Here is a 15,348-nt window from a genome sequence, read left to right on the forward strand (position 1 = left end):
GATGCAGCTTTGTAACTTGTGTCCTGCCAGTGCTGTTACTCCATTAACTATCATGCTGATCATTTGACTCCATATTACATATTACATATACCGGTAGTATGTCATAATCAAGGATTAGAGTAGACTAAAATAAAAAGCTTTACTGATATTATATCAAATACTTCATGATTTATGGTAGCCACTCCTCATCTGTGCTTTAAGAAAAATACAATTATTATTAAATACTAAAAACAAAACTATGGATAAATGTACACAGACAATACATGTAGCAGGTACAACACACATTTGGTAAAGATAAAACACAAATTGTAGGAATTTGTTACAAAATTCAGTCATTTAACTTGCTTTAATTGACGCTAATTAGGCAGTTTTAACTCGGCTAATATTTGGCATCAAGCCAAGCAGCTGTCTACATATCTAAATGTGCAAAACAGGGGATTTGGTTAACTCATGAGTAGCGTGTGTGTTTGTGAGAATAGCAATGTGGTGGCTGAGTTACGTCAGTGAGTCAGTGGGCGAGTAAAGAGAGTGAGAAGGATCGCATGCACGGAGGGTGAACTGCTGCTTTGGAAGCCAGCACAAAGAAGAGGCTGAAACGTTGGAGTAGACTGAAGCCAATAGAGTAAGGTCGGCGTGACACAAAGCTGCAAATGTGGAATTTGCAAACAAGTTATTTTGACATAATGGAGTGCTTAGCCCAAATAAACCAGAAAAACGTCCCCGGCCAGCTAGTCCAAACACACAACAAATATCGATCATGATGCAGTTATTACAACTGCAGTACACCGCTGTCTGGCTAGCGGTGTACAAACAAACCATGAAATGTGGGCTAATACTTTACAGATACTTTAATATAATTGATATATTTTTTTTAGTCTGTACAGATTGGTGTTCTATCACAAGGTTGATACGTAACGTGTCTTGTGCTGTCGTAGAAGCTAGCTTATGTACCTACCTACCTACCTACTACCTACTCAGTGGCCTTGTAGTTAGAGTGTCCGCCCTGAGATCGGTAGGTTGTGAGTTCGAACCCCGGCCGAGTCATACCAAAGACTATAAAAATGGGACCCATTGCCTCCCTGCTTGGCACTCAGCATCAAGGGTTCACTGTAAAAAATTACTGTAAAAATACAAAAAAAAAATTATAGTTATATACTGTTCTTCTTAAATACAGTAAAGTACTGTACATTTTGTTGCATTTTACAAAAAATATCGACCAACAGTAAGCTACTGCACAACCTACAGTATAATACAGTATTTTTCATACTTGTTTCTTGGGTCCGCCCACAATTCGATCTGCTGCTCTCACGCATAACACGTACCCAGGTGGAAGAAAAAGTAGTTCCCACTAAACCGTGTCATTTATACAATATTTAAATAGTACTTCCCATTGTGTTGCTATTAATGATATTTTACCTCAAAACATGTACTATCAAAGTATTGACATTTTGATTTGAAAATCAATTTTAGAGCATAAAGATCTGGCACTCCTTTTATCAATATTCAAGTATCATTCCGCACATCATAACTCTGAAGTTGCCAAGTACCGATAGATGGACGAGCGATAACCTGCTGCCACCTCCAGCTATACAATCACCTAAATCCATTCTACTGCTGTGTTTTTGATAACAAGGTAAGAGTCACTGGTACCTTGATGTGTCATTTTCTGTTTGAATTGCTTTATATATATATTTATAAAGTCCGAAATGACATAGCGTCACAGTCAGCATCACAGACACTATCGTTGACCACATGTACCGCCGCATGCTAGCTAGCTAAGTTTTCTTCATTTTTGTCATAGTGATCATAATATCATAGTCATCTCAAAAAGATGATAACTTGCAACATATGTGCTACGACTTGCAGCAATGTATTTGCGTATGTTAGACACATGCTTGTATGCCTAATGCATCGTTTAAGTGTACGTGCTTTCCCTGAATGCACAAGAGTTTTTTCCAACTTCTCAGCCTTCAAAACTCACAGCCGTCGCCATAAATATGGCAAGAGTAGGACTGATATGTATAGTGCAGAAGGTTTACCTTGTAATATTGTCTCATGTAGCGCGAAGTGCGATGATATACGGCAGTGGTCCCCAACCACCGGGCCGAACGATTGGTACCAGGCCGCACAAGAAAAAAATATATATATATTTATTTATTTTTTATTAAATCAACATAAAACACACAATATATATATTATGATATCAATATAGATCAATAGAGTCTACAGGGATACAGTCCTTAAGCACACATGATTGTATTTCTTTATAAAAATAAAAAAAATTAAAAAAAATACCACCCCCCAGTTCTGGGACCCTGTTTCTACCATCTGTTGAGGTAAGAGAAGGGAACTGAACTTATTGTGGAAGACTACAATAAAAAGATGAGACAGTCAATTGCTCATCTTAACTTTGATGCTCAAAATACCCTCATTAGTCATCATGTGACTGTGAAAGGGACAAAATATAAGAGCAACATGTTTGTAGTTATAGGTAGTAATGATGATGGCCTTGTAGGAAAAATTAAAAAGGTTGTCATTCATAAAAATGTAACAGTGTATTTTATCACTGAGGTATATCAGGCTGTTCGTCAACCTTACATTAATGCCTATTACAATACACGTATGCATAACTTCTCTGTTAGTCAAGCAGAGCTGTTTGATTACTACCCACTGCCTGAATATTTTATTTGGGGCGTGTCCTCACTAATTCTTCACCATTCAGTCCCTATATTCTAGATTCATATCGTCCATCTGTGAGGAAATAAAAGTCATCATCCTCAGAACTTTACCCAACCTGTCTGAGGATATTGTACAACTGGTCGTCTCAACACTGAAAAGCTCAGGTGTGGAATCAAAAGCAGACCTCAAGTATGTAGAGCAGGATGAGATCAAAGACCTCTTGCCTGTTGTCCAGCAAAGGAAACTTCTGGAGGCATTCAAAATGGGTAACTATCAACCTTGTGTTTGTAGTTATCCCATCTAGTTAAAGCTACAGTAATTGTTGAGAAAGAATAACACTCAATTAACATAGAATGAATACATTCGAGTAGAGATTTGCACCTGTCAGATATTCTACAGTTCTCCCAAAAGCCTTAATGCAGTTGTATTCCAAACAATTGTTTGAATTGCCATGCATGCATATGGGAGAAATTTTGAATGTTTTTGCTTTATTTCTATGCGTTTTAGAAACTACAACAGTCGTGCTTGATCTCCACCCCTTGCCAGATGACTTGGTACATCAAAAGTCTGCAGGCGGAAGTCTGTCTTTGTTCTCCAGTCCATTGCCTTGCTCCTCTTCATCTTCACTGCCTGGCTTTTCGCCCTTGTCAAGCTCTTCACCAGCTTCAGCACCTCCTGAGATGGGTAGGTTGTGAGTTCAAACCCCGACCGAGTCATACCAAAGACTATAAAAATGGGAGCCATTACCTCCCTGCTTGGCACTCAGCATCAAGGGTTGGAATTGGGGGTTAAATCACCAAAAATGATTACCAGGCGCAGCCACCGCTGCTGCCCACTGCTCCCCTCACCTCCCAGGGGGTGATCAAGGGTGATGGGTCAAATGCAGATAATTATTTCGCCACACCTAGTGTGTGTGTGACAATCATTGGTACTTTAACTTTAACTTAACTTTGTTCTCAGAGTGGAGTAAGCCAGCCTGCCATAATATCCAGTAAATGGCATGAAACCTTTCAAGTCCCATGGGATAAAATGCCTGCTGAAGTGCAATCAGCTATCGCCAACAGCAGGAAACCTGCTCCTGACAAGCGACGCCAAATGATTAGAATCCTTGTGGATGAAATGAGAAGGTAAGAGGCTAATCCAACGCGCAGTGAGTGTCTCGTAATCTGCCAACAAATTGTTAAGTAGTACCCATTTAGTTTTGCTGATATGACACCAGAAGGTGCCATCATTAGTGGAGGTTTTACTTCATTCCTCACTCAAATGAAAACACGCATTGAGAACATCAATCGTGAAGGAACAACTAAACCACTCAGAACAAAAAGACGGTTTGGACAAATGCAGAAATATTGTATTCTTACATTTTAATTAAATGATGCTCCCAACTGCCATGTTATATTTTGTCACAAGTCATCATGGTGACCTATTTTTTCTACAGATGTCTGCCACTGCAGCCGATGTGGAGCGGACACTGACCCTCCCGACCAGTCCACGACTGATACTGCTGGGTAAGTGTCTCCTGGAGCGCAGAACTTAAGTCTGTTTGTCCTAAAGCTAAGAACCATAATGCTCAGTCTACCCTTCCTGTGGATGAAGATGGGGAGTTGACTCTTCGTATCATCCAGCTGTTGATGGCCTATTTTGATGAAAGAAGAGATGCACTGATACGCCTTGCAGATGTAAGTTTAGCACTATTAATGTTATGGTTGGACTAAGGGGAGGTGACGGCGACAGACACTAGATGGCAGTGTGAACAATGATTTATTATATATTTTAACTATATATATATATATATAATAATCAAACTATACAAATAAACAATAGAGTGGAGTGTGAACTAGATCCAAAAGTGTATGTGGTGTTAGGCTATGTGTGTAGTTAGCTGAAGTGTGTGTTACCAAGTGTTGAACGAGAGATGAGGAAGTCCAGGGGAAGAGGGGAATCCGTGTCCAAGCGGGAGGTCGAGATCCAAGGGGGCAGTCCGAGAAGCAGGAGAACGACGAGGAATGACGAGACACACAGCAACGTCAAAACACGGGAACGGAGGTCTGCGGTAGGATGACACGACAATGAAACACGGAAGGGAAAACACTGAGAGAGCAAGATACATAAAGCAGGAGATGATCGCTTACTGTACAGTAGACTATATTCCGGCGCCTGATGGCCGGTTCAGCAGGCTTATGAAGGCAGCGTCCTCATTACCGACAGGTGCGCCGATTGTCAGTGAATGATTGCAGCTGGTGGCTGCTGCAGAGCGGAGACGCGCACGGCGCGTCCCTGGAAGTGCGCCGCGGCCGTGGGCGTGTCCCAAGGTGAGACAAGCAGGGCGCAAGGATGAGAGAGAGCGCATGTGGGCGTGGCCCGCGGTGCGCTCGCCATGAGGCACAGATGAGGACGCATTAGAATGCGCCCTGGCCGTGACATTTACTGATCCTTTGTATAATTGTTTCTATATTGGTAAATGTGCAAAAAGTTTTTGTTTGCATGGACTTCATCTGTAGCATGAACAGTTTGTTTATTGTGCCATCAATACTTTGTTTTTGTTTGTTTTTTTAGCAAAATAGTGATCTCATCGTGAAATCATTGGCATATGGTACCACTTGTAGAATATATACAGTATAAACACAAGCCATGATTAAATTATAATATTTCAGAACAATTTCGACCAAATTAGTATATATTTGTGGGATATGTAATTTGATTAAATTTAATTCAGTTCACCATTTTTTTGTAAACAACAAACCAGCAACACAATTCAACCAATTAAGCATCAATATAAACATATACAAACAATAGTAATAATAAACAATCAATTAAAGAGTAACAAAGAAACATGGTGTATTACCAAAAAGAAAAACATTTATATTGTCCTGCCCCGTCACTCAGATAATCTGATTCTTAAAAGTTGTAAATTTCCTTTATTCTGATATTGGGATCTTATAACTGCTACCAGTGAGTTTTCTTAATATTTGAGTTACTTAAATATAACAACAAGCCTGTCTTTTGTACGGCTATTTGACAGTAACAGCTCCCTCTTTGAAAGAGCTATACATTATTTAGTGTCATTATCATTACTATTCTTATTACTATTTACATTATTATATAATATATAGTGTTGCTTTTGTAGATTATGTATTGTAATATGCATTGTTATATGTAATATAATATAACTTACTTTAACTCCACTACAATTTGTAGCTATGAAGTATTTTATGCACATTATATACAGTATCGGCGGTTTTAACTGGAATAGTGTCACGCCCTGCTTGACAGTTTAGTATTGTATTGGTGTTTTACTATGTTTAGTGTTAGCTTTGTCCAGTGACCTTTACTTTGCTAGCCAGTGCACCTGTTTTCATGTCTATTTAGGTTCAGCCTGTTACGGTTCAAACACCTGCCGCCTCTCACTCTGTGCACTCCGCTGAGCGCGCTTCACTCTACAATCAACACACCTGACGCTGATGGGATCCCTGCCTTCATAAGCCAGCGCGTCCTGCGTTTCAGTGCCAGAACAAAACTACTTGTACCAGTACAGTAAGCCTTACACGTCTCTAGCTTCTTTGCTTCCTCTCTCTTTGTGTTTCCCCTCCGTTGTGCTCATTGTGTCTTGTGCTGTGTCGTCATCCAGCAGCCCTTCATCATCCCCTGGTTTTGAGCTGTGTGTCTCATCTCCCTGGATCCCCTCTGGACCTACGGCTGCCTTCTCGGATCTCGACTTAACGCCTAGCTCCAGCCCCTGACCACCGGCCTGTCCCCGGACCTCCGAGCCAGCCTAGCCCTTTCTGGACTTCCGCACCGATCTCAACACGCACCTTCAACACCACCCGGTAACACTCCACATATAATCGCTACACAAAGCCACACTATATACATTTGGATAAGTCACACACTTAATTTATATATATTAATACACACGCTGTGAGCTAACAACGTCCCTGCCTCTGTGCCGTCTCCTTCTCGTACTGTACCGTTACACAGCCATTATTAAATTTGCCTTGTACCCTATTTAGTTTGTCTCGTGTGCACTCAAATCTGGGATTGTCATTTGTTTTTTCTCATATTAAATACCTTTTGCCTACACGCTGTCTCCTGCTGCCTTCTGCATTATGGGACTGCGACAACCACTGCTAACATGCGGCCACACCTTAGTCTATTTAATCTCCACATTTGGAGGTCTTCAGAAGTGCAATGTAAATGTGCTAATATTAACAAAAAAACAGTAAAACTTTAAGGGACTTCATTACTTAAATTTCAACGGGGGCTGGAACCCAAAATTATCTACTGGGGACAGCCAATAACGTTCTTTTAACATTTCACAAAACAGAGAATACTCTCAGTTATTCCAGTACGTCAATGTGATGTGCAGATAATCAGTCATTAGACTTAGACAAACTTTATTAATCCACAAGGGAAATTGTTTCACACAGTAGCTCAGTTACAAAGGATGGAAAATGTAATGATGGAAATGATAATGGTAAATGGGTTATACTCGTATAGCGCTTTTCTACCTTTTTAAGGAACTCAAAAGCGCTTTGACACTATTTCCACATTCACCCATTCACACACACATTCACACACTGATGGCGGGAGCTGCCATGCAAGGCGCTAACCAGGACCCATCAGGAGCAAGGGTGAAGTGTCTTGCTCAAGGACACAACGGACGTGACTAGGATAGTAGAAGGTGGGGATTGAACCAGGAACCCTCAGGTTGCTGGCACAGTCACTCTCCCAATTGCGCCACGCCGTCTCCATAGCAGGTATAAAGTATACAAAAAATGTACCGTAGTAGCAATATAAAATATAATGTGTAATATTTACATATTATGTATACATTGATTGATTGATTGATTGATTGATTGATTGATTGAGACTTTTATTAGTAGGTTGCACAGTGAAGTACATATTCCGTACAATTGACCACTAAATGGTAACACCCGAATACGTTTTTCAACTTGTTTAAGTCGGGGTCCACTTAAATTGATTCATGATACAGATATATACTATCAGATATATACTATCATCATAATACAGTCATCACACAAGATAATCACATTGAATTATTTACATTATTTACGATCAGGGGTGTGGAGGGGGGCCGGGGGGGTAGGATATGGACAGCAAGTAGTGGACATAGAGAGAGAGAGGTAGAGAGAGAGAGAGAGAGAGAGAGAGAGATCAGAAGGCATAAGAAAAAGTATCTGCATTTGATTGTTTACATTTGATTATTAACAATCCGGGGAGAGTGTTAGTTTAGGGTTGTAGCTGCCTGGAGGTGAACTTTTATTGCGGTTTTGAAGGAGGATAGAGATGCCCTTTCTTTTATAACTGTTGGGAGCGCATTCCACATTGATGTGGCATAGAAAGAAAATGAGTTAAGACCTTTGTTAGTTCAGAATCTGGGTTTAACGTGGTTAGTGGAGCTCCCCCTGGTGTTGTGGTTATGGAGGTAGTTTGACATGTACTTCGGTATCAGGGAGATGTAGTGGATTTTATAGACTACAGTATATAATATATACTGATAGTTTATATTATTATATTATATTATAATTTTTTATAATATATAAAATTTATAACAAATCCCTACCATGTACAATAATACAGTATATGTAACAGGTGCAGCAAAAAAAAAAGGGGCAGCATAAAATACAGAGTAGATCCAGCAGAAAATAGACATTATAAACAAAGGGAGGTAGCTAACATAGAAGCGGTCTGGTAATAGACAGAGATCATCTATTGCTGTATGGCGAGTGATTATACAGCTGGATGGAGTGCGGAATGAAGGAGTTCTTAAAGCGAACACTGTGGGAACGAAGCTGAAGGAGCCTGTTGGAGTATGAGCTCCGCTGTCCCTCAATTGTCTGGTGGAGTGGGTGGGCAGGATTGTTCATTATGGCGAGCAGTTTGTCCAGTGTCCTCCTGTCCCTCACTGACACAAACGCCTCCAACTGCGTGCCAATAGTTTGGCCGGCTTTCCGGATCAGTTTGTCAATCCGGTTTAAGTCCATTTTCCTGGTGCTGCTCCCCCAACAAACCACTGCAAAATACAGGGCACTGGCCACAACAGACTGATAAAAGATCTCCAACAGCTTGCTGCACACATTAAAGGACCTAAGCTTCCTCAGGACAAATAGTCTTCTTGTATACAGCTTTGCTACGAAGTGAGACCTACACTGTTACAATGTCCATTTTTTCAGATGATAACATTGTTGATGACTGAAATATGCTGATAGCAACCCAACCTGACCTACTAGCCCCCCCCCCCCAACAACCTCCTTCACATCCCACCCCCCGGATTGTAAATAATTAAATGTATATACTCTGATGATTAACTTGTGTGATGACTGCATTATGCTGATCGTATATATTTGTACCATGAATTGATTAACGTGGACCCCGACTTAAACAAGTTGAAAAACGTATTCGGGTGTTACCATTTAGTGGTCAATTGTACGGAATATGTACTGTACCGTGCAATCTACTAATAAAAGTTTCAATCAATCAATCAATGCTGTTGTACTTCCAGTCCAGTCTGCTGTTCACTATATAGAAAATGTATAGCACAAAGAACTATAGAGGCAGAAATTAAGTACAAAAAGTATAAAAACAAGTTAACCAACATACTACGATCATGTAGAAAAGAATATTACAGTGAATTATTGGACAGGAACAAAAATAATATGAGAGCAACATGGGGCATCCTCAATAGCATTATTAAAAATGGAACTAAGAGGGACTACCCTCAATACTTCTTAGACGGAAATAAAAAAAATGACAACATAAAAGAAGTAGTTGAAAGCTTCAATAATTATTTTGTAAATATTGGACCAAAATTGGAAGAAAGGATTCCAGACCCAGTTCTAATTGAGGACTATAATGATACCATAGAGCGGAATCCCAACTCCATGTTCCTCAGTAATGTGACACAGGAGGAAATAGTTACAATCGTGAAAAAATGTAAATCTAAGACTTCAACTGATTGTAACAGAATTGATATGGAAACGATAAAAAAGGTTATTGAAGTGAAGTGAAGTGAAGTGAATTACATTTATATAGCGCTTTTTCTCAAGTGACTCAAAGCGCTTTACATAGTGAAACCCAATATCTAAGTTACGTACACTAATAACTAATAACACACTGAAGAGATCTCAGGACCATTAATGTATATTAGTAACCTATCATTTCAAACAGGTACATTTCAAAACAAAATGAAAATAGCTAAAGTTGCACCAATTTATAAGACTGGAGACAAACATCAATTTACAAATTATAGACCTGTTTCTCTACTTCCACAATTTTCTAAAATCATTGAAAAACTGTTCAATAACAGATTAGAAAGTTTCATAAATAAAAATAGAATACTCGAAGAGAACCAATATGGATACAGAGCTAATGTCTCAACTTCAATGGCTTTAATTGAAATTACAGAAGAAATTACCAATGCAATAGATAGCAAAAAATGTGCGGCAGCAGTTTTTATGGATCTAACTAAAGCATTTGACACAATTAATCACAATATTTTAATCAAAAAACTAGAACGATATGGCATCAGAGGGTTAGTCTTAAACTGGATAAGAAGTTATCTAACGAACAGGAAACAATACGTGAAGCTAAGCGAACACACATCTACAACGCTAAATATATCCTGTGGTGTACCTCAGGGATCAATACTAGGACCTAAATTATTAAATCTCCATATAAATGACATTTGTAAAGTTACAAAAGATTTAAAGTTAGTATTATTTGCGGATGATACAACAGTGTTTTGTTCAGGAGAGAACACATAGGAGATAATACAAATAATAACAGAAGAAATTAACAAATTAAAAAGATGGTTTGACAAAAACAGACTATCGTTGAATCTTAGTAAAACTAAAATAATGCTATTTGGTAACAGTAGAAGAGAAAGTCAAACACAAATACAAATAGACGGAATAGAAATTGAAAGAGTAAATGAAACCAAATTTCTAGGTATAATGATTGATGATAAATTGAACTGGAAATCTCACGTAAAAAATATACAACATAAAGTTGCAAGAAACACGTCAATAATGAATAAAGCAAAACATGTTCTAGACCAAAAATCCCTTCATATTCTCTACTGCTCGCTAGTGTTACCATATCTGAGCTACTGTGTAGAAATATGGGGAAATAATTACAAAAGTACACTTCATTCATTAACGGTGTAACAAAAAAGATCAGTTAGAATATTACAAAATGTTGGATATAGAGAACATACAAACCCTTTATTTATTGAATCAAAAATACTGAAATTCCACGACATAGTGAATTTGCAAACAGCTAAAATTATGCACAAAGCAAACTATAACCTGCTACCCAAGAATATACAACAATTCTTCTCAAAAAAAGAGGAGAAATATAATCTTAGAGAAAAACGTAATTTAAAACATTTGTTTGCACGTACAACACTTAAGACCTTCAGTATATCAGTATGTGGAATTAAATTATGGAATGGATTAAGCAAAGCAATCAAACAATCTACTAATATGATACACTTCAAGAAACTCTTCAAACTTAAAGTGTTTACAAAGTACAAAGAAGAAGAACCATGACAAACATTCTCAATTTATTTCATCCATCCATTCATTCATTCTTAAAGTAATCTTACTTATCTCATCATATGAAATATGACTTACTTCACCAATTATTATTATTAAATTATTACTATTATTTATTTATTTATTTTTATTGTGATTACTTATGGAGTTTATTGTGAATAAATTGTGAACAGGAAGTGAACAAAAAGTTTTAGCAACTGTTATGTAAAGAAAAGGGGTAGGATTAAATAAGCTCAGCTTCTTCCTACTCCTTTTCAAACATGTTGAAAAGAGAAACTGGAAATTGTGATGTATCATGGTGTATGCTTGCATGTTCGAAATAAACTCAAACTCAAACTCAAACTCAAACTCAAGTGGACTCCCAGGTACTTGTACTGCCCCACTAGTGCCACCTCCCGGCCCTGGATCTTGATGGGCTCCACAGGGGTCATTCTCTTCTTGAAGTCGATGACCGGCTTCTTGGTTTTGTCCACTTTAAAGGCCTAAATGAATTTTTTTTATTTAAACGGGGATAGCAGATCTATTCTATGTCATACTTGATCATTTCGCGATATTGCCATATTTTTGCTGAAAGGATTTAGTATAGAACAACGATGATAAAGATTGCAACTTTTGGTATCTGATAAAAAAAAGGCTTGCCCCTACCGGAAGTAGCGTGACGTAGTCAGTTGAACATATACGCAAAGTTCCCTATTGTTTACAATGATGGCCGCATGAAGTGAGAGAGATTTGGACCGAGAAAGTGACAATTTCCCCATTAATTTGAGCGAGGATGAAAGATTTGTGGATGAGTAAAGTGAAGTGAAGGACTAGTGGGGAGTTGAAGCTATTCAGATAGGGAAGATGCTGTGAGAGCCGGGGGTGACCTGATATTCAGCTGGGAATGACTACAACAGTAAATAAACACAAGACATATATATACTCTATTAGCCACAACACAACCAGGCTTATATTTAATATGCCACAAATTAATCCTGCATAAAAACACCTGCGTGTTTGTTACGCTAGCTCCTAGCTCCTCTGCTAGCTCCTAGCTCCATAGAACACGCCAATACAATTCAAACACCTGATCAACACACACAATCACTCAGCCCAAAAGACCGTTCACCTAACCCAAGGTTCATAAAGCTTATATATTTTTAAAAAGTTACGTACGTGACGCTGACGCGCACATACGGTCAAGCTATCAAATGTTTAGCAGCCAAAGCTGCATACTCACGGTACCTGATATTCAGCTGGGAATGACTACAACAGTAAATAAACACAAGACATATATATACTCTATTAGCCACAACACAACCAGGCTTATATTTAATATGCCACAAATTAATCCTGCATAAAAACACCTGCGTGTTTGTTACGCTAGCTCCTAGCTCCTCTGCTAGCTCCTAGCTCCATAGAACACGCCAATACAATTCAAACACCTGATCAACACACACAATCACTCAGCCCAAAAGACCGTTCACCTAACCCAAGGTTCATAAAGCTTATATATTTTTAAAAAGTTACGTACGTGACGCTGACGCGCACATACGGTCAAGCTATCAAATGTTCAGCAGCCAAGGCTGCATACTCACGGTACCTGATATTCAGCTGGGAATGACTACAACAGTAAATAAACACAAGACATATATATACTCTATTAGCCACAACACAACCAGGCTTATATTTAATATGCCACAAATTAATCCTGCATAAAAACACCTGCGTGTTTGTTACGCTAGCTCCTAGCTCCTCTGCTAGCTCCTAGCTCCATAGAACACGCCAATACAATTCAAACACCTGATCAACACACACAATCACTCAGCCCAAAAGACCGTTCACCTAACCCAAGGTTCATAAAGCTTATATATTTTTAAAAAGTTACGTACGTGACGCTGACGCGCACATACGGTCAAGCTATCAAATGTTCAGCAGCCAAGGCTGCATACTCACGGTACCTGATATTCAGCTGGGAATGACTACAACAGTAAATAAACACAAGACATATATATACTCTATTAGCCACAACACAACCAGGCTTATATTTAATATGCCACAAATTAATCCTGCATAAAAACACCTGCGTGTTTGTTACGCTAGCTCCTAGCTCCTCTGCTAGCTCCTAGCTCCATAGAACACGCCAATACAATTCAAACACCTGATCAACACACACAATCACTCAGCCCAAAAGACCGTTCACCTAACCCAAGGTTCATAAAGCTTATATATTTTTAAAAAGTTACGTATGTGACGCTGACGCGCACATACGGTCAAGCTATCAAATGTTTAGCAGCCAAGGCTGCATACTCACGGTACCTGATATTCAGCTGGGAATGACTACAACAGTAAATAAACACAAGACATATATTTACTCTATTAGCCACAACACAACCAGGCTTATATTTAATATGCCACAAATTAATCCTGCATAAAAACACCTGTGTGTTTGTTATGCTAGCTCCTAGCTCCTATGCTAGCTCCTAGCTCCATAGAACACGCCAATACAATTCAAACACCTGATCAACACACACAATCACTCAGCCCAAAAGACCGTTCACCTAACCCAAGGTTCATAAAGCTTATATATTTTTAAAAAGTTACGTACGTGACGCTGACGCGCACATACGGTCAAGCTATCAAATGTTCAGCAGCCAAGGCTGCATACTCACGGTACCTGATATTCAGCTGGGAATGACTACAACAGTAAATAAACACAAGACATATATATACTCTATTAGCCACAACACAACCAGGCTTATATTTAATATGCCACAAATTAATCCTGCATAAAAACACCTGCGTGTTTGTTACGCTAGCTCCTAGCTCCTCTGCTAGCTCCTAGCTCCATAGAACACGCCAATACAATTCAAACACCTGATCAACACACACAATCACTCAGCCCAAAAGACCGTTCACCTATCCCAAGGTTCATAAAGCTTATATATTTTTAAAAAGTTACGTACGTGACGCTGACGCGCACATACGGTCAAGCTATCAAATGTTTAGCAGCCAAGGCTGCATACTCACGGTACCTGATATTCAGCTGGGAATGACTACAACAGTAAATAAACACAAGACATATATTTACTCTATTAGCCACAACACAACCAGGCTTATATTTAATATGCCACAAATTAATCCTGCATAAAAACACCTGTGTGTTTGTTATGCTAGCTCCTAGCTCCTATGCTAGCTCCTAGCTCCATAGAACACGCCAATACAATTCAAACACCTGATCAACACACACAATCACTCAGCCCAAAAGACCGTTCACCTAACCCAAGGTTCATAAAGCTTATATATTTTAAAAAAGTTACGTACATACGCAAAAAAAAGTTGCGCACATACGGTCAAGCGATCAAATGTTTAGAAGCCAAAGCTGCATACTCACAGTAGCACGTCTGCGTCTTTGTCATCCAAATCAAAGTAATCCTGGTAAGAGTCTGTGTTGTCCCAGTTCTCTACAGGCGTCTGTGTATCGATGTCAAAAGTCCTCCTGGTTAGAGTCTCTGTTATCCGAGTTCTTCCATCTTGACTGCATCTTTCGGGAATGTAAACAAAGAAGCACCGGCTGTGTACTGTTGTTGCTGACTACGTTCGAAAAATACGTCCATTTCGCACCGACAACTTTCTTCTTTGCTTGCTCAGCTTCCTTCTCCATAATGCAATGAACATGATTGCAACAGATTCACGAACACAGATGTCCAGAATACTGTGGAATTATGAAATGAAAACAGAGCTTTTTCGTATTGGCTTCAATGTGGAAGGCATACCCGTGTTCGGCGGGCTACGTCACGCGCATACGTCATCCTCAGAGGCGTTTCGAACCGGAAGTTTAGCGGCAAATTTAAAATGTCACTTTATAAGTTAACCCGGCCGTATTGGCATGTGTTATAATGTTAAGATTTCATCATTGATCAACTATCAGACTGCGTGGTCGGTAGTAGTGGCTTTCAGTAGGCCTTTAAGGAGCACTAATCAAATAAACCTGATGTATTTGATGAGAAGAAGAACATTACAAATGATTTATAGCTCTTCCTTGTGTACTTTCTGTTCTTCATTGTTTGAGACAGCTTGTCGAAAACAACATAATGGGCACATTTTGGATATA

General features: G+C 39.0%; 1 protein-coding gene and 1 long non-coding RNA gene across 2 annotated transcripts in view; one reads left to right on the forward strand and one right to left on the reverse strand.

Annotated features, from left to right (window-relative positions):
- LOC133650790 (autism susceptibility gene 2 protein homolog) overlaps positions 1 to 15,348 on the reverse strand; it is a 451,545-nt gene that overhangs the window by 137,185 nt on the left and 299,012 nt on the right. The gene's annotated exons all lie outside the window — the stretch shown is intronic.
- LOC133650792 (uncharacterized) lies at positions 3,647 to 6,206 on the forward strand. The gene is made up of 4 exons (XR_009826298.1): positions 3,647 to 3,806; positions 4,118 to 4,187; positions 4,276 to 4,358; positions 6,049 to 6,206. It is a non-coding gene; the product is annotated as an uncharacterized LOC133650792 (long non-coding RNA).

The sequence above is a fragment of the Entelurus aequoreus genome, linkage group LG05, assembly GCF_033978785.1.
Source record: "Entelurus aequoreus isolate RoL-2023_Sb linkage group LG05, RoL_Eaeq_v1.1, whole genome shotgun sequence".
NCBI lineage: Eukaryota > Metazoa > Chordata > Actinopteri > Syngnathiformes > Syngnathidae > Entelurus > Entelurus aequoreus.